Source organism: Canis lupus, chromosome 22 (assembly GCF_048164855.1).
Source record: "Canis lupus baileyi chromosome 22, mCanLup2.hap1, whole genome shotgun sequence".
Taxonomy (NCBI): Eukaryota; Metazoa; Chordata; class Mammalia; order Carnivora; family Canidae; genus Canis; species Canis lupus.
Genome location: NC_132859.1, coordinates 5,054,962 through 5,075,547, shown reverse-complemented (window position 1 = coordinate 5,075,547; position 20,586 = coordinate 5,054,962).

The following is a 20,586-nucleotide window of genomic DNA, read 5'->3' as shown; positions in this document are numbered from 1 at the left end:
AATTAAGAAATAACTCAAATTTATGTCTTTGCAAATATTGCCTTGCATTTGAATGAATTCAGTTCTTTGGTAGATTCAAAGTGTTGAAGATTCTGAAGACCTCTACCAGGTTCTATGTGAAGGACTTTTTTTTTTTTTTAAAGGCATTTGGTGACTGTTGAGTTACGGCTTTGTTGGTTTTTTTTTTTTTTTTTAAGCCTTTGACATAAAGTGCTGCCAAAATATCTAACTAACTTAAGACATGTATATACTCCTGAAACGGAGAATTTGAAAACGGCAAATTGGACATGGACTAGGTTGCTGGGTGCATTAATCATCTTCACACAGCATTTAGTCACTTGCATGACTAATACTTTATAGGTGTGAGATGCCAGGGCAGACTTTAATATGCTTTCACTGAGTACTGTAAGATAAATGCTTTCTGGATTCTCCATGAAAAGCAATTTTGCGTGTGTGCCTGGAGCAGGGACGTAGTAGTTCTGGGTTTTGTAGCTTTCTCCATTATTTTCTTGACAAAATTGACAGATATCGGGGGCATTGTTCTTAAAGACTACTCAGTTTATTGGGCTAGTAAGAGCCCCCTGGAGTATGGAGTATGGTGTGAAAAGACAGAAGCATTTGTTTCCATGAAAAAAGCTGGGTTGACCTGAGAGAGTCCAAGGAAGCGAGGGAGTAGGCTGTAAGGCAGGCCTCACCTGCCCCATTGGAAACTGGGTGGGAAAGGAGCCTTGAGCTGGGAGAGCAAAAGCTAACTTTTAAACTTGACCCCTGCTGTTCGTTTAACAGCTTTTCCTTTTGGTCCCTGTTATCCAAGCTTTCGGTCTATTCAAAGGATGATTTTTGTCCTCCTTTGGTAAGAGCCTCAGAAAAATGGAAGGTGTCATTGTTGGAAGTCTTACCATTGTCATGTTTGGGAGTTGCGGTTCTTAAGCAAGAACAATTTCTAGGTCGTTAACTGGAGAAATAGACCTCCCTGAATCCCGTTTTAGGATCAGATCCGTTTTGGGGTTAGAGTTCTTTAGAAGTCTAGAGGCTTCGCTCTTCCCGATTGGTTAACCTTTTCTGCTGGAGGCGGTCCTAAAATGCTTCATTTCTTTGGCCTGTTCTGGTAGTTTCATAAATGATTTCACCAGCATGTAATTGCATCTCTCGAGCCAAAGTCCAGTATTTCTCACAGGTAGGGTGGGAAAGTGAAAGAACCCTGCTCGCGGCAGCTGGCCTTGAGAAATAGATGCAAAATGTCACAAAAAGTACATATTTACTTTCCACGATAGCTGGAATGAGCTGCCTTCTTACAAAGGAGACAAAGATTTAATTTAGAGATCACCACTGTTAGTTAAAATGCTATCAAACACTTGTCACACTGTCCGCTTAATTGGGAAAAGCTTGCTATATGAAATGCTGTCCTTGTGAAAATGTAGCAAATTCCTAACAATGTGGTGTTTCTTATTGTGATCTTTTACTCAGACTACTAGGAATCATTAAGTGCATTTGATTGAACATGGTGCTAGTTCCAGAAGGCATATTTGACTTCGTAACAATGGATTTTGACTGTTTGAGAAGAAGCCTTTAGGAGTATCCTAGCCAGAGGTTTTTAAACTTGACTACCTGTCAGAATCACCTGGAGGTTAAAACAGGTATTGCTGGGCCCTTCTTCTAGTTTCTTATTTAGTGTGTCTCGGCAGGCATAAGCTCCTGTTTTCATTTCCAGCCAGGTTTCCAGATGAGGTTGATCCTGCTGATGCAGGGATCATCACACTTTGAAAGCCAATAAACTAGTCCAAACTCCAATCGAGTGAGTACTAACTGTATCAGGAGCCACCTAGATAGGGAGGGAGGGACTCAGGCCCACGGCACACATTGCAGAGTGCTGCCTACCCCAAAGTCATAAAAGAATCTTGATTGAAATTTATAACTCAAGAGGGCAGAGACCATTGACAATCAGGCTGTTCAAAACTGGCACGTGGCCCACTACAGACACACGGCAGGCAGGTAGAGTGTTGGAGCATTTTCAGTTAATTTATGTGAACAGTTCGCCTGTGGTTTTCGGTGTTAACTTCAGAAGTTGACTAAAATGAGAAGAACAGGGGCACAGCCTAAGTAATCAGGAGTAACTTTTCTTCCCCTCAAAAATTGTAAAAAAGAACGTCTTGATACTTGTCTTCTCTTTGCTTCAAGGTTAAGAAGCAAGGATCTTAACATATCCCAGCAAGGATTCTAAAAAAGAAAAAAAAAAAAAAAGGAAAAAAAAAAAACTATAGAGAATTTAAGTCTGCAGGTCGTGGTAAGCACATGTATGTGTCACATGTATGTATGTAAATACATATGCTCAAGGCTCTTAGCTGGACTTCCCAGGAATCCGTTCACGTTCGGTGTCCTGTGGGCACACTGTTGTTCATTCTGAGACCATGCGCACGATAAACCTGCCACCACGCACCTTGTTCCCTTATGCACCCTGATCTTTCGGAAGGAGTGTTCATCTGCTTTGTAAATTGGAGGGCACAGTAATTTCGTAGCCTTCCTTTGGTTTTAAACAGAAAACTCTGAGGAAATGTTTTCTTAGAAGAGGAAATTATGTGCTTTTTTGATCCACCTGACTAAAACAACATTTTTTTTTTTAATGAATTGTCTGACAAAATTATGCGTGGCTAAGTTTATCAGAGATTGGAATATGTTTGGTTGGTTTACCTGTGGTAACTCTGCAAGTGTAACAAACACACTTTTTTTTTTTTTTTTTTTTTTTTTAATAGAGAAGAGAAGGATTACTGATGCCTTCAGCATACAGGTGGCCCAAAATGGCCCTAGATGATTTCTTGGTCAAGAAGATGTTTGCAGTGGAAGTTCGTAAACGTAGCTGCAACTGATTTATCCCTTACTCAGTAAGCATTTGTGGAGCACCTACTATTGGCTGTGGTGTAAGGACTAAAGCTCAAGTAGGAGGAAGCCAGGCAAAGGAGCAACAGTATTGTCCTTTAATCGCTGTAAACTGTGAAAATAGTAAATATTAAACAAAAGGAATATATGGAAATAGTCAGCTACATGTGCCATCAATTTTAACATAATACTGCAGGTCTGTCTGGCAGGCAGATAGAGAAGGTAAACTTGCTGAGAATTGGAACTTCACTTTGAACGGTATGTGGATATTGCAAATAAAAATGGATCCCATGAGGTTTGAGTAACTAATAGTTGTTCTGTTTCATGTGAAACTCTGCAATTTTGTGCATCGTTTCCAACTTCCTTTTGGAGGTTAGCTAAAATGGAACATTTAGAAATAGGAGACCAGGTTGCTTCCATACTTTCATGTCAAGGGGAAGAGGGGAAAATGGAGGGAAAGACAGGAGATCTGTAGCCACTGTTTAAAAAAACAACAACAAAGAACTTTAAATGAAGAAACGAAAAAGGAAAATACAATTTAGATACTTTACAAAAAGAAGCAGTTGTTGGCAAACAATCTTTTTTGGGGGGGTTCTTCACGTGAAGAAGATTCAGGGTAAGATGTCTCTCTTGTAGGAGATAATCTTCTAAAAAATGAGTGTGCCAAAGAATTAAGCTGACACTTTAAGTTTGTGAAGCTTACAGCAATTTCTACAAAAGCTCTGGTTCTCACGCCTTTCGTACTTATTGGAGGAAGGCTCTGAGAAGGAGGTGTTGGGCAACAAGCTGTACGAGGTAACAATAACAGCGGTTATTGTAAAACCATGGAAACTGAAGGGAGATGTAACTATTAACCTCCTGCAGTTTGCAAGATGATTTCCAGTGACTGTTCTATGTAGACTATCTCCCGAATTACCAACACACTTTTTGAACGTGGAGAGTACGAGAACTACAGAGATAGCTGAATAGTTCATCTGAAGGTACTTCGCCACCTATTTTTTTAATCTGACGATAGAACCATTTATGAGATGCAAATTTATTACTTATAGTTTTATAGCTAAAGCAAAGGTCTTAATATTTTACATCTATCTGACCGTTTATAAAAAGCATTCAAAATTTGGTTTTAGCCATGAATTCAGAATATTTTCATGTTATTTAATGTTATGCATATTGATATTAATATAATAGTTTTAACATTCTCTTTAAAGACTAACATTATATCTCATTCAAGGAAAGAGCCTCTATGGAGATCTGTACTAGCCCAATTCTATATGAACGTATATGCCAACAAAATATATTTTAAAATATATTTTAGATAGTTTTGCATTCTGCATTGCAAGTGGGTAAGAGGATTGCGAAAGCATATTCTTGAGTTTGATCTCAACGTCATTTATCGTCTAGTAGAGAAAAGGCTTGGGTTTGGAGTTCTTTACTCTGAGTTTGGTTAATTAGCTTTATTTCGTCATAGTACTTGTTAGTTTTCTTTTTGTGTATCATTTCATTCATCCACATATGGTTTACGCAAATGGTTTTCTCTGTTACAAATGTAATTTGTATTAATTGATGAAAAAAAATCTAAGAACTGATTACCTAATGACTATATAAAAGTGTTTTCTGTGTAATAGAAACAGATCCAACTAGTTAGAGAGAGCTGCCCACTAAACAGGCATTGTCTTCAGGTTCGCGCATAGTCTCTGTGCTTTATTTTAAAAACTAATGAAGGATGTTTTAAAAAAAAAATGAGTTCGATCACAGGAATATTCATTTTAAGGTACTTAGGGCTGCCTAAAAATATCTCCAGGCCCTCCCTTCTTCCTCACTACTCTTCAGCAGAGGTCCAAAAATGAGAAATAGCCCACGTGCATTCTCTTTTCTGAAGCGAATCATCTACCTTGAAAGGCAGGGACAACAAACAGGAACCTACTGCAAAGAACAAAACTGTTTTTTTCCTGAATTTTTGTACAAACCAGGACTATTTTGTTATCAAGGAGGCATAAAGAGTGGGAAGGGCAATAAAATATCTTCCTGAGTCATCCAGGTAGCGTTCGGCGGGCTGTTGGGGACCCCGGTTGCTCAGGCAGGAGAGGGCGATGGAGCTGGAGGGGCCCGGAGGGCAGGGCGCCAGGTGGATGGGTCCCTCAGCCCACACCCCTACTCCTGCCTTCCTCCAGCCCGCAGCATTTCCTTGCGTGCAGATTCGTGATTCACTGTGACTCAGGATTAATTGAGGCTTATTTCTGCCACCAGCCAAGGGTGAGGAAGCCTATGGGATGGCGGGATCGTGCTACTGTCACAGAGTTGACTCTAACTCGGGGTTCCTCAGCCTCAGGACTATTACCATTCTGGGCTCGATGATAGCTCTTTGTGGGGGGCTGCTGTCCTGTGCATCGGAGAAGGTTTAGCGGCATCCCTGGCCTCTACCCACTAGATAGATGCCAGTCGAAGAAGCCCCTCAACCCAGACAATCAAAAAGATCTGCAGACGTTGCCAGATCATTCCCTGGGCCAGGGGCCCAACAGCCCCGGGTTGGGAACCATCGCTCTGCACTGGACCACGAAGAGATGGAGGAGGCAGGCTTAAACCCAGAGGAGAGATAGGCTGAACCTGTAGTAAACCTGAGACTTTCCTTACTCCAAGAGACTCCTGTAAGGTCCAAGATTTAAACAAACAGATTTCCTTATTCCAGAGCATTACAGCGAATGCTCTTCTATTGCAATAGCAGTGTTCTCTGCCGTGCTTGGGATGAAGCACTCTGATCAGCTCATCAAATCCACACGTAAGAGAAAAGCGCAATATTCAGGGATTGAGAGCTATTGGGGATTTCGGTGACCTTGGAAGGAGGACTATGATTTCAAAGGAAGGTGTGCTCTGGTCGGGGTGAGGAACTTGGCGAGTCATTCGGGCACGGCCACGCTGGTGACTAAGTAGAGGGACCTAGATGTGTGGGAGGGATCCTGAAAGGGAAGTGAAGGGCAACGGTGCTTTAGTTCTGTTTGGGGTCCCTCGAGCCTCCACTGGGAGACATCTGGGAGGTTTTCAGCCTTACTCAGCTTCCTCCACTTCACCTCACAATCTCTTCCCTGTTTATCCAGGCCCCTGTTCGACATCTGGACTCCTCACTTTGGGGGAGAAAGGATGTGTTTTATGCATCCTGTCCCTCTTTATTTTTTGCCTTTTTACAATTCCTCCCTCCCTCCCTCCCTCCCTCCCTTTCCTTCCTTCCTTTTTCTTAGCTACCTTCAGAACAAATGGACTGAATTTGTCCAAGGGGGACTCCTGCTGGTTAACTGCACACACCTGCCTGTGCCCAGACCCCTTAGCCGGGCTGGCAAGAAGGGGACTGCAGAGGCGGCGGTGAGGGCTTTGTAATGAAGTGCCTCTGGAATCTGGTGTCTCAAGCCAGCACAGATGCTGGCTGCCAACCCCTGAAACACAGCATTAAGTATCTTGTCAGCAAGTTCATTAATGTGGAATTAACTCAGTGACCATGGATATTTGATTTTTTTTTTTTTTCTGAACCAGACATGGTTGTTTTCGTTCTTAAGTTTTAGATGGAATAGATATTTTAAAACCTGTGCAATACAGTCCCTAAAAACTTTAAGCAACTAGACAATTAGACACCCGAGGGGTGGGACCATGGTGATTCTACATTTCATAGCCAGGCACATTTGGAAATCTAACATTCCTAGTGAAGTAGGAGATATAGCAGTTTTGTAACTGAGCGAGAACAATCTCCAAGCCCATCAAAAGGCTCTAATCAGCCAGAAGAGGCTCTCTAAGAAAGGTAGGCGGTAAATGAAATAATTCTGCACAATAAAAAGTACTGCTTGGTGAGAGTGGATGAGTGATTTGGGTGCTTCTTGAACTGGCTTCTCAAATTTGAGAATAATCTTGTGTTAACAGTGAATGGTGTTAATAGAAATATTTCATTCTCTGTAGTATCTTTGTATTAAATCGAAAATGGTAACATCCCATTTAATTGGCGACGTGGTCATAATTAAGATAGAGAAAACAGATTTGGTTTATCTAAATTTCCTGTTTTCCTTATATTCGTTTTCCTCTTTTATGATCTGTGCTGTTCTGCAACATTTTTTTTTCTTATCTCTAGTGTTGACTGGCTTTGGGGAGCGTTATGTTTTCTTTCTAATTAAAAAGTTTAGAATGAGAGAAATATTCAGTTATGAATCACTGTAGCCATTAGCCAAGAAAATATATGTGTTCATAAATTTAAACACATAAATTAATTGTGTAGGATGTTTTTGCAATGTCATTATTTGTGTTTACTTTTCATAGCTGAGAATGATTTTCCAATGCAACGTTTTCCATGGAAATGAAATTCTCCCTTTTCTTTGATTAATTACCATTTGACTAATATTTGAAAAAAGAAACAGGTGGTAATTATTTTCTTAAAGTGCTATCTATCATGAAGGCTCTCTATTTTACATTTTGTAGCAGATTACTAACAATTGTTCTTTTTAACCTTTTCCTCAGAGGAATAGCGTTTATGAATAGAAAAAAAGCATGTATGTGAGTTACCCAAAAGTCATACGGTAGTTGTTTGGATTTATCATGGTGGTGGTGATTTGGGCAAAATATCTGCCCTCTTAATTACAAGTACTAAAATTGATTTGTACTAGCCTATAGGGAAGCATCAAAAACGCATGCACAGTGGGGCTATAGTGCCATTTTGCTGTTAACCATTTTGGATACTGTATAGAGTAATAACACACTAGAAATAAATAAACAAAATGTTGGCCTCCTAGAAAGTTATTTCTGTTTAGTCATTTTAGCATGCAATTTAGAAAAAAAAAAAAAAACTATGATGAAAATGTATCAGCGTGGTAACACAGTGCCATACAGTGAGAATCGCCAATCGTCACGTTACAAAAATTTTCTGACCATCTAAATTCTTTTTTTTTTTTTTGTCCCCTTACTTCCCAAGTCGGGCCCATTTCGACTATTAAAAAAACGCAGTCTTTCATTTGCCAGGGAATACGAAGAGACTTGGCTGTCTGCAATTAATTCCAAATATATTTTAAACTATCACAGATCAGAACCTCAGGAGACGACAGGAAACTGATTTTTACGTGTCTACTATGAGAATACAAACTTTGCGTAGAGTCTGGTGTCACTAAGCAGTAGGAGACCAGGAATACGGTAGAGAAAGTGAGGAATTTCATGACTGTTGTCAATATCAGTGCCACCGAAATTTCATTTCCTTATTCAATTTGTGAAACAAGTATTTTCTTGGCTATTCTTTATGTGCATTTTAGAGCAAAAATAAAATCTCTGTAAGTTTGTTATTTTTAAAAATTGAGCTTTCAGAGTAGTTTCCTCTTGGTATTATTCTTTAAAATATAGTTGACCTGAATAGAGTTAAAGCTTTTGCCCAAAATACTAAATTATGGTTCCTATAGCAACCATAATTTACTCTCTTATATAACTCCCTGCTTCATGCCATGGTTAATATATGCAATATAACTCTAATTAACTTTCATCTTTCTTTAGATTAAGTGTGTGGTTTCCAGGAATAGAAAGTGGAGGAAGGTGGAGATTGATGCTGTGTTTGTAGAATCTGCAGATTGGGAACAGGAGGATTGCTAAGTAATAGAAGAAGGATTTACTTAGGATTTCAATCATAATATTTTATATTTTGAATCAGGAAAAAAATAATTATATCAAAATGCACATTTAAATTCATAATGTAGGGATCCCTGGGTGGCGCAGTGGTTTGGCGCCTGCCTTTGGCCCAGGGCGCGATCCTGGAGACCCAGGATCGAATCCCACGTCGGGCTCCCAGTGCATGGAGCCTGCTTCTCCCTCTGCCTATGTCTCTGCCTCTCTCTCTCTCTCTCTCTCTCTCTGTGTGACTATCATAAATAACTAAAAATTAAAAATAAATAAATAAATAAATAAATTAATTAATTAATTCATACTGTATAAAACGCACAGATGAAGTTTCTTAAACTGGTATTACAGATCTTGAATTTGGAGTCTCGAAAAATAATTATCAGACAATGTAGTTGGAAGACTGCATTATAGAAGATGGTGAGGTCAAATATATATTTTAAGTTGTTATCCTTATTTTATTTTAGCTATCTGTAAACCATGAAGAATGCGTTCATCATTAACTATTGAGCACCAAGTAAGCATTGTACCAAGAATAAGAATCCAGCTGTGCCTTTAATGTATGTAATAGGTTTATACATTGAATTTTATTACTAGTTCTCTCTATGAGAAGTTAAGTCTATAAGGGCAAGACTCATCCTTTATCCCCACCACCTGGAAGAGAGGCTGGCATGAATCAACACTCCGTTGAATGAATGAACGAATGAATGAATGAACGAACAGCTAGCACAAGGGGAAAGGAAGCAAGTTTGATGAGAACCCTAAAAATAGGTTACAATTACCAGAAGGGTTAGAATATTCCAAAGTTCTGCATCAACTGTAGGCAAACATTATAGAATGAAACCTGTGGCCTGTTCTTTTAATCATTTAATCATAAAAATTTATAGTTTGGAATAGCAATGCTATTATAGTGTTAATGGGACTTAAATTTTCTGAAAAGTTGTCAGGAACAAAATCAAAAGACTTCCAGGCAGAACTTTTGGGAAATTGGCATTTTTTTTTTTTTTTTTTATAAACTTGTCCCTGCTTTTCATTGGTTTTCCAAATACAGGTTATGCTTTGGTTTAGGCAATGGATATGATTATGAAAAAAATTACATAAAATGTACTCATGTTTTTTTGAGATTTATTTATTTATCTGAGAGACAGGGAGGGAGAGGGACAAGCAGACTCTGCGCTGAGCACAGAGCCCTACAGGCAGTTTAATCTCACATCCTTGGGACCATGACCTGAGCTGGAACAGAGTCAGATGCTGGGCAGACCCAACCAGGTGCCGCAGATTTAATTACATTTAAAGTAAAATTAAGAAACTCACTTTTTAATGACCCTGTCTCTAACCAGTAGCTAACAATTAGAATTTCTGTTATCATACACTGGATTTTTCTCACCTTAGACATTTGTTTCTTTTAATTTTTTTTTTAAATTTTTATTTATTTATGATAGTCACAGAGAGAGAGAGAGAGGCGCACAGACACAGGCAGAGGGAGAAGCAGGCTCCATGCACCGGGAGCCCGATGTGGGATTCGATCCCGGGTCTCCAGGATCGCGCCCTGGGCCAAAGGCAGGCGCCAAGCCGCTGCGCCACCCAGGGATCCCCTAGACATTTGTTTCTTAAATTACTGTATGTTTTTTTAATTTGAGCACCCGGAATTCTGTTTTTCAGAATGGCAGACTCTTATTAAACTTAATAGTATTGGGGCACCTGGGTGGCACAGGTGGCTAAGTGCCAGACTCTTGATTCCGGCTCAGGTCATGATCTCTGAGACCAGGCCCCACATTGGGCTCCATGCTCAGCAGGGAGTTTGCTTGAGATTCTCTCTCTCTCTCTCTCTCTTTCTCTCTCTCTCTCCACCCCCCCTTTCTCTCAAATAAATACATCTTTTTTTTTTTTTTTTTTTAAAGCAACACTTAGTACCCCAGTCACATTTGCCTGGATTGTTCCTAATCTATGACTCGACTTCTCATATCTCTGTCTTCCTAAGCCTATGTGTTGAATGAAACTCAGATCTCTTTGGATTTAGAGTATTTTTCAATAACCGGTACTAAATAGAACTGCTCTCTAAACCATTGTTTCAAAACTTTTTAAGAAACCTGTAAAGTGATTCACTTGAGAGAGAGAGCCTAGAAATATGTAAACTAGCAGAAAACAAATTGAATTTTCATATTACAACGTGTTAAAAAAAATCTCATTTATTACCCTTCAGATTTTCACCATGTTTCTTTGTTTTTGGGTGTCTGTGAAGCTGGGGAGATCTCAGCCCGGTGGAGAACTTCAAATCTCATTGTTCTCCCAGCCCTTTCATCCTCCTCTGAAGCCCCTTAAAACAGTTTACCCCAGCAAAAAATAGTTTCTTTATGGAGAGAAATATGCCGCTTAGAAAAAGAATAATAAAAAAGGATACACTATGTTGTGTCTATCAAAGATGTGGTCGTAAATGCTCCTATTTTAAAAAATAGCTCACGTGTAACTATTATACGTATTATAAACATGTAGGTCTATCAACTCTGTACTTGTCTTAGGCCTCTTGTGAAATTTTTAAAAAGGTTCAAACTTAACAGATTTAATTCCTTGCTTTCAGCAAACACTGTAAGCTTTCTGTTGGCCCCACAAGAGTTCATCCACGTGCCCAATGAGGTTCGCTCTGAGACAGTGTTTCTCAAAGTGAGATCCCTAGACCAGCAGCATCAGCATTACCTTCTTAAAAAATGCAGGTCCCACCTCAGACCTGCTCTATCTGAAACTCTAAGGTTGGGTCTCTCTAATCTGTGTTTTCATGCACCTCCATATGCTTTTATTCATGGTATTCATGGTAAACCACTGCTAAAGTTCGAGAACCACTGCTCTGTGGGAGGGAAAACCTGCTATGCATGGTGCCTGCTTTATAGAAAAGGTAAGACCTACACACAAGTGAAAGTAGTAATAGGGCAGCAATAATAAAAGGATAACTTTCACCATAAAATAGTCATAGGTAAAGTGTAATTGGGATTTTGGGGGAGAGAAGACTACTTTACTATGGAGATAATATCCCCATTCATTCATTCATTCATTCATTCATTCATTTATGGAGGCATTCTAGGTTCCAGGGCTAAGAAAGACCCAATCTTTGACCTGACTCATGGAGTCTTTGATGTAAGCTCATTAATAGGTCATTCTACTCACTAATTACCTCACAGCTAGAAAAATTTTTGAAATCACATGATCTAACAGTCTTCAGATTTGAGTATATCAGAGTCCTTTGGCTGTCTTGTTAAAACACATATTGCTGAAGCCCACACCCAGACTTGCTATGTAGTCAGGATAGAAGGCCTGGGAAGTAGCGTTTCTAACAAATTCCCAGGCGATTCTGATACTGTTTGTCCAGGTTTTCAACTTAAGAATCACTGTTATAACCAATCACTTTAAGTTAAAGGTGGTGATACTCATGCCCAGAAATGCGATGTGACCAACAAAGTTAGCTAATGGCTAACACGAAAATAAAACCCGGTTGTCACCTGCCAATAATTCGACATAACCTCCACTGCAGACTGCTTCCAGGACAGCCTGAAAAGAGGATGCCTGGGTGACCTTGCAGTGATTCTTTTTTTTTTTTTTTTTTTTTTATGATAGTCACAGAGAGAGAGAGAGAGAGAGGCAGAGACATAGGCAGAGGGAGAAGCAGGCTCCATGCACCAGGAGCCTGACGTGGGATTCGATCCCGGGTCTCCAGGATCGCGCCCTGGGCCAAAGGCAGGCGCCAAACCTCTGCACCACCCAGGGATCCCACCTTGCAGTGATTCTAAGACAAACTTCAGGAGTGAAGAAGGATGGGTAACTTGGAGCTATTTCATCCAGCTCTTGTTTATATTGTATTTTAATTTTTTTTTAACAATAAATTTATTTTTTATTGGTGTTCAGTTTGCCAACATACAGAATAACACCCAGTGCTCATCCCATCAAGCGTCCCCCTCAGTGCCCGCCACCCAGTCACCCGCACCCCGCGCCCTCCTCCCCTTCCACCACCCCTAGTTCGTTTCCCAGAGTTAGGAGTCTTCATGTTCTGTCTCCCTTTCTGATATTTCCTACCCATTTCTTCTCCCTTCCCTTCTATTCCCTTCCACTATTATTTATATTCCCCAAATGAATGAGACCATATAATGTTTGTCCTTCTCCGACTGACTTACTTCACTCAGCATAATACCCCCCAGTTCCATCCATGTCAAAGCAAATGTGGGTATTTGTCATTTCTAATGGCTGAGTTTAATTTCTTATCCCAAATCCAGCATTATATTTACACTTGCGGTCCCAATTTTGACCCACCAACCATTCTGTTTTGTGTATAAAGATCTGATCTGCATACAGGAGCAACATTTCAGTCACAGTGTCATTTTTAAAAAAAGCAATTCTAAATAAATAAATAAATAAATAAACAAACAAACAAATAAAGCAATTCTAAAACGTGCTAATATTATCTTCCTAATGATAGGTTCTCAGAGCAAAGATCTTCTATTACAAAAGCACTTTTTTATCGAGTCCTGTATCGGGCTCCCTGCATGGAGCTTGCTTCTCCCTCTGCCTGTGTCTCTGCCTCTCTCTCTTTGTGTGTCTATCATGAATAAATAAATAAAATCTTTAAACGCACACACACACACACACACTTTCCCTGTTAGTACCTCTTTGACAGATGACCAGTTGTGGCGCTGACAAAACTTACCACGTTGGCTGAGAGTGAAGAATTAAAATCTGTACTGGGAGACAATTCATGGAGATCACAGGCTGCGAGTTCTTGGACTGCTGATAATTCACTTCTGTTTCAGAAGTGTGAGTGCTTTATCCATAAATCCGTGATTAAGTTCTCTAATTCTGTAAATTAGAGAAAATTTATTAATCTCCTTTTGAATGGTGATAAGGATAGATTTCCCCCAAATTTAATTAATCTACTTTGCATTCTTGAATGATTACATGAAAAACTCAGACCCCTCAGCACAAATCATGTAATTGCATTGTAAGTGATAATGTGGAAAAAGTGAATGTGGATGAAGAGACCATATTTTGAATTGTAATATAACTTCCTCCGAAAATTTCCAAAATCTATTTTTAATTGCTTGCATTTTAAATGAAGTGTTGGGGCAAAACTGTTTTGATTACCTGGAGGTGAGCACTGAGGAAGGGCTAGAAATGAGGAAGAGGAATAGCAGCCAGATGGTATTTTAGACTCAGTGGATGAATCCTTCGTGGCTATTAGAGGGATGATGTGCTTAATCCCATTGTGATTAATGGCCTATCAACAGATGACAGCATATTTTAGACACTCGTTTCACAAAGACATAAACATGCACACACACTAATTTCCTACCACTGAATCGATATTATCACATAAAGGACACAGGAAATATCTCTGGCTCCATGTCTCTTCTTCCCCGTAGTTAATCTCTCCTATTTTGTCAAATAGGGTATAAAAAATGTTCAGACTCCAACGCAGTTAAATCTTAGACACTTTCACTTGTCACAGTCATCATCCAGTCTCCCAAATTAAAGAACAGCTGTTCAGATTCTCTTGGGTAGGACATGATGAGCCTTATTTCCTACTTCCTGTGGAGCTCAGTTTGAACTATTTCTGATTCTCTAGAACTTCAAGTAATCATCCACTCTTTAAAAGAAGACAAAAATTCAGTATTACTTTTCGTGAGTAATTTGGATGACCATTTATTGCTTTCATGCTGAGAAGAACAACTGGTTTATTTTGTCCCTAAATATAGCATTCTTAGAATCACATGAAAAAGTTTCTTTAGTGTACCTATAGTGTGTGGTTAGAAATAGCGCAAAGTTGTTTCTCCCTCTGTGAAATAAAGCCAAATTATTGTGTGATCTCTTTCTTAAAATAGAGTTTTAATGCCTTCAATAAACCTGCTCCATAGAAAGCTAGCTGTTTTCTAGTGCAATTGACTCGGTTTCCTGAAATTGGTTTCTTGGGCTCCAGAAGAAAAGGAAAGGAAAAGAAAGGAACAGAATGGGACGGTAGATTTGAGAGAGAAGAGGTAGTTTAAACTAAGGATGTAAGAGGTCTCTAATTTTTGTTTTGTTTTATTTTTCTCCTACCTGTTTCTCCTAAGGGTGGAGGTTTAGGGGAAATTACAGTTTTAAAGTACCTTTCAGCTCCGATTTCCTAGCACTTAACTATATAAACACTAGATCACTAGATCAACGTAATCTCATTATTGATAAGCCTAAGAATCAGATGTTTCTAATATCAGTGGACCAAACTGTTTTAACCATTGTGGCTCAAAGTTTCATACGCATGCAGATCACTCTTCCCACCATCGGATTTTATGAACAAGCAGAATCTAATTGAGTAGGTCTGAGATTCTGTGATTCTGACAAATTCCGTGATGATGCTTATGCTCCTGGCATGAACCTCACTGAGCATCTGGAGTGTGTACAGTGCGGTGTACAAGAGAGTTTTATAACTAGGTATCTTATTTCCCATCTCTTTTGATTCACATACAAACAATTTCTCAAGATAAAATAATGTCTCTGGAGGTCAAGGGTTTTTCTGTAGTGAAACAGATTATGAGAAAAAGCATTAAAGAGAATTGTTTTTCACAGTAAAGAATTTGGACTTAGAGGGACATATATACCTTTTCTCAATAATGGGAACAAGATACTGAAATTGAAAACCTGGCATCTCTTTTAAATTAAGAAGTTTGAAAATGTGTCTAATTCCTAATGATTCATTTTGACTATCCTGAATTCTTCAGTTCTCATTTAGAAATGAATGTCAGTACTTAGAAATTTAGTGTCACTCAAAATCAGGTTCCATTTTATGAATATTAGCAAGTGATTTTCAGGCTAAATTTAATTTTAGAATGTTATGTTTTAAGTGTCTGGATATCAACTAAATACACCATGATTCAATGCCAGTTGAATTGTTACAATACTCTTGTTTTCCCTTAATAAAATATACATTTGAAGAAATATTAGCAGCTCAGGAAATTTGGCACACCAGTGAAGGAATGGTATATTCTCTATCCGGTTTAATAATTAAATTCTTGAAAAAAAAAATAAAAAATAAAAAAATAAAAAATAAAAAAATAATTAAATTCTTGGCCCAAAACCTTATAGATGAGATTAAGTCATTTAGGTTATGCTCTTCATATATTATGGTGATTTACACAAAGATAATAAGCACCAATGAAATGTTATAGTTCTTTTAAAATTGCAGATAGAATTTTGATCATTACTAATATAATTTAAGCCAGTAGAGCTATGGTGGTTTTCATTAATAATTTACATAAACTTCAAATTTAGAGTCTAAGTTTGAAATGCTATGTAATTAAGGAAGTTATATTAAGAAATAACTATTTTCCATAACAGTTTAATCTTGCATAGTAATATGTAAGTAACACACTGCTCATTATATTCCCATGGAAAGAGGTTTCCTTTTTGGTACAATACTAAAAAAAAAAAAAAAAAAATCTCATTAGTGTATAACATAGGTTTTGCATTCAAATGGAAGATACATATTAAAAGCTTTTGATTGTTTCATTATTTAGAGTCTAATTACTTGAATGTTTATGGTTGAATTAAACCTCTCCTAACATAGGTATATGTATATTTAAATGTTGTGTAAATCTATTTCATTTCTCCTGATATACATAATTCTCAGCTTTTTATTGAATGGAAAGTTATTTTGCAGGCTATTTACATTTTGAGCAGCCCCTGTGCTGCCTTTCCTAACATCTAGGTCATGGATTTCTGGCTGATTTACAGACATGTTTATTTCTCAACTGCAATGATCAGCTGCAGTGGTTTATTTAGCACCCACTATGTGCCAGGCATTTTACATATATAATCTCCTGTAAGCCTCAGAATAATCCTACTTGTGGATAACATTCTTCTTTTTCAAACCCAGAGAAGTTAAGTAACTTATGAGGCTGTCCAGGTAAAAAGACACTGAGCTGGTTTTCTAAGTATCTGTTCTCTGTCTTCAAAGATTATGTTCTTAATCTCTTGTGCCTCCCATACTGCTGCCCCTGAAACGCCAACTCATTTTAAATATTTACCTACAAAGAATACAAATGTGATTCATATTATTACTTCTGCAGGAAAAAAAAAATAGGTTCTATTACATTCTAATATCAGATTGTTGGTATGTTAGGATTATTGTACTTTTGAATTTACCATTTATTGTTTTATTCTGTTAATTAAGGATATTTCCTTTCCCCTCCCCTATTATAAGATCATCATAATAATTGTTTTAAAACTTCTATTCCCCTCCCCAGAAAATTCTAATCCCGTGTTGGTAGTTCATTTGAGGCAACATGAGTACTGCCTCTGAGTTTCTGCCCTGGATATAATTACTAACATTTCTTCATGATTTTTGTTATAAGTGTAATGAATGTTCAGTGTAAAAATAATTCATTCCAACTGTAATTTATAAGTAAATAGATTCACTGGAAGTCTAATTTCTCCAAGGAAACTATTAGGTTACAACTAACTTTTCTTTTCTTTTCTTTTCTTTTCTTTTCTTTTCTTTTCTTTTCTTCTTTTCTTTTCTTTTCTTTTTTTTTTTTTTTTACAACTAACCTTTTCATATTTGTTCCCATAGCTTCCTCTTCAATACCTTCTAAGGAGAAGTGCATTGTCTTGTTCATTTATATAAAACCAAGTGTGGGCACAGAGTGGCAAGGAAAAATGATATGGATTATATCTGATTTTATATAATATTTTCCTGTTGATTCTTCCATTCTGTTCATCTCCATTTAAAATCTAACTCTAACTTGTCACACAATACCCCAATGAACAAAGACTTTTGTAAAACCCTGCCATCATGTTTGGGTAATAGTTGAAAAATGGTGAATCAATTAATTTACTTATAAATGAATCTACAAATAAATTAGTTTTAAGTAAATTTCTAAATAAATTAGTTTTAACTCTAACATATATTTTGAAGCAAACAAATCACTTGTCCAGGAAGGCATTTCTCTAATTTTTTTTTTCCCCCAAGAAACTTTTCCCCACACTCCAGAAACTCTTATTCAAGTAATTGTGGCTAATAGTGAGGCTAGAATATTTCCCTGGAAGTTCTGTCTGCTTTGCAGAAATAAAACAACCACTTATCCTCGTGTGGCTGTGAAGGAGAAAAAGGGGAATGCAATCTAGTAAACCGTGTTCAGCCAATTACATTTGTTTACTCACTATCAAACACGTTACTCTGATACGCTTTTGTTCTTTATTCCCCTATTAGTTTCTTAAACAATTGGTGTCATCATCCTCATTGAAGGAAAATAGTATTTGTCCTATGTTCACTTAGGCAAGATGCCGAAATTCTGGCTCTTTGTTTAAGGTTGCTTCACTCTTTAGGGATTTCTTTTGCATTTATTAGAAGGATTTTTAGTTTTAAGAACTTTTTGACCCGTAGGATCAATGGAGTCACTGTTAGTTTGCAACAATTATTTCAGGGTGACAGAAGTATCCAATTGTAAAGGCTTCAAGCACAAACTTTTTCCAAGAATGAGATTTTGGGTGCCTATCTGTCGTTAACAAGAGTACTTCTTTGGCCAGAGTCAAAAGGTAAAAGTCCAATTTTTTTTTTTTTTATTTAAATATCCTGGGTGGGTGTTTGTAAATGTGATTGGGACTCTAAATTTTATTAAAGGAAGCTTTTTGCTTATTCTTCTGTTGAATCAAACTGTAATGTGTGTATTTTAATTAGTGCATAGCATCAGTTTATGCTTTAGGTTTAAAAGAGTAACAGGAAGTGGCTTATAAAATATTGATACTAAGAACTCAATCCACTCAAGCATTTCAGATTTTTAAATAATAGCTGCCAAAGTCAGATAATTTTTAAAGATTGCTGTGCAAATGGTAGACAGAATCTGAAACAGGACGATGAGATGAGATGTATGTTGCAATCCCAAATACTGGGAAGCACAACTGAATGTATTTTCTTAGTTTGCATGAAAACATTGTTTTTAACAGCTTTCAACTACAAGTCTGAAGTGCAGGTGTATTTAACACCAATAGTGGGGTCTAGCGTTTAGAACTGAATAATCACAGGAAAATCTTATTTTACAAAATCTAAACTACGATTCTCCACTGAAGTGTTCTAATACATGAATGTATCCTACGTAATTATTTACCATTAGTAATTGCATTATGAAAGTTTGAGGAATGGTTAACCTTGTTTTCCTTACAAAGCTGGTAATAGTCAAAGCTCGCCTTTCTTATTCTCATTCACTTGCTATTCTGATGGACTCTCTTGGGAGGAACAAATAGGAATGGAGTTAGAAGGAGCATTCCAGAAACTGAGCTTGGGGGAGTGTGTCAGCTGGGGGAGCCTCATTACTCCGCAGAGTTTCTGCAGAAAAAGGGCAGAGGACTAAGACCACAGTAAAAGTTGCTTTTTAATTCAAAATATCCTATTGTGCAGAAAACAATGGGAAGTGGGATAAATCTTACACAGCGAAAAGAAATGCTTACCTTTCCTTTTAATTTCATTACCAAAAATAGACTTGAGCCATCCGTACGTGGCTCAGATGAATAAAGGATTGACCTTGAGTAAAAAGAAAAGCCTCAATTTTTTATATATTTTAGGCAAAAATCAACAAAATTTCAGAAGGATGAAGGTGATTTTTAGATGTGCTTGAAGGGTGCTGCTAAAGATAACAAGAAATAGTATCCTTAAGTTCTGAATTCCTTCCTTTCAAATATAGAATTTGAAAATTTGGGGGGAATTGCATTACAGAAATAGAAAAAAAATGGTCTGGAGCAAAAGACAAAGAAATGGGGCTTTTTATTGTGTGCTTGTGAGGATACGTGTCCATGAACCCACAAGTACAGCAACTGAATTAGATTTCTGGAAAAATGGAATGTATGGTAAGGTGTTAAAATAGTATAGTGACATGACCTGTTGCTTTCTTTTGTGAGAAATGAAATGTAATTCCAGGCTAATTGAGGGGGTTTAGAGCATTATCTTGAACTGTTTTACTGCTGGAGTCTTTATTAGCTTCTCCTCCTTTTGTTTCTCAAATACTCAGATTTATCAAGTGCCAAAGGGCACAGCACCTCACTTTGACTCCACAGGGAGCGCCCCAGCAGATAGATGTCAAATGGGGAAAACACAAACCGATCCTAACAACTGGTAGTAGGGTTTTCAGAAAAGAAGCACGCGTTATTTAATTACAGAAGATGATTTATTCATAAGCATTAGGAATATGAAATAAATTCAATTTATGAAGATTGGTTTCCTTCTCTGTGCTGTTATGTGCAATAAGATATAAGGTTAAGTGGCTTATCCTCAGTGACTTGACCTTTCTCTTTATTTTCATTATCTTAACGATTTGATTTCATTAAAGAAACATTAAACAAGGCATTTTATGGTGAATAACTCAGGCCTGGCACTTCAGAATTCATCTCTGTGGCTATTAGTTGCAAATATATTAAGCTGTACGTCAATAACTCCTACAGCATTTAAAATTTTCGTTCAAAAATTCTTAAAGGATTGCTTCCTAGCAGAGTCATTTATGCTTTACAAATTACGGAATTTTATCAATACATTTTATTTTTGTAGTGCCAGAGGGTAAAGGGTTTAGGAAATCTGATTTATTATCTATATCTTGTATTAATCTCTAAGAGCAAGAAAACTCATAACAGATGATCTTTGTCTTCTAATGCTATGAAACAAAAGATGTATTAGGAGAGCAGGTGGTATTACAGTCTGTTTTTGTTTTAAAATGATTTCCTACCTAATAATTTATTTGAGCCTCGCTCCTAAGGAAATTTATTTAACCTGGATATACGCTAAAGTTTATAATACCCACTTTGATTCATTTTTTTTCTCTGAATATTTCCTTTTAAAAAATTTACATATTAAAAGAATAAAATCTGGCTAGAATCTAGGACTGAAATATATAACCGTTAACATTTTATTAATTACTTACGTTGTATTACTTCCCAGGTTTGCATAGATTCAGGGACCAATCCATCTGCAAATTGGCAGATGATAGTAACAAGAAGAAAAGGTTGATTTGGAACTTACAAAGCTGTGATGTTAATTAAAAAAAAAAAAAACTAAAATATTAATGAAACTAATCTAATTTTAAAAAT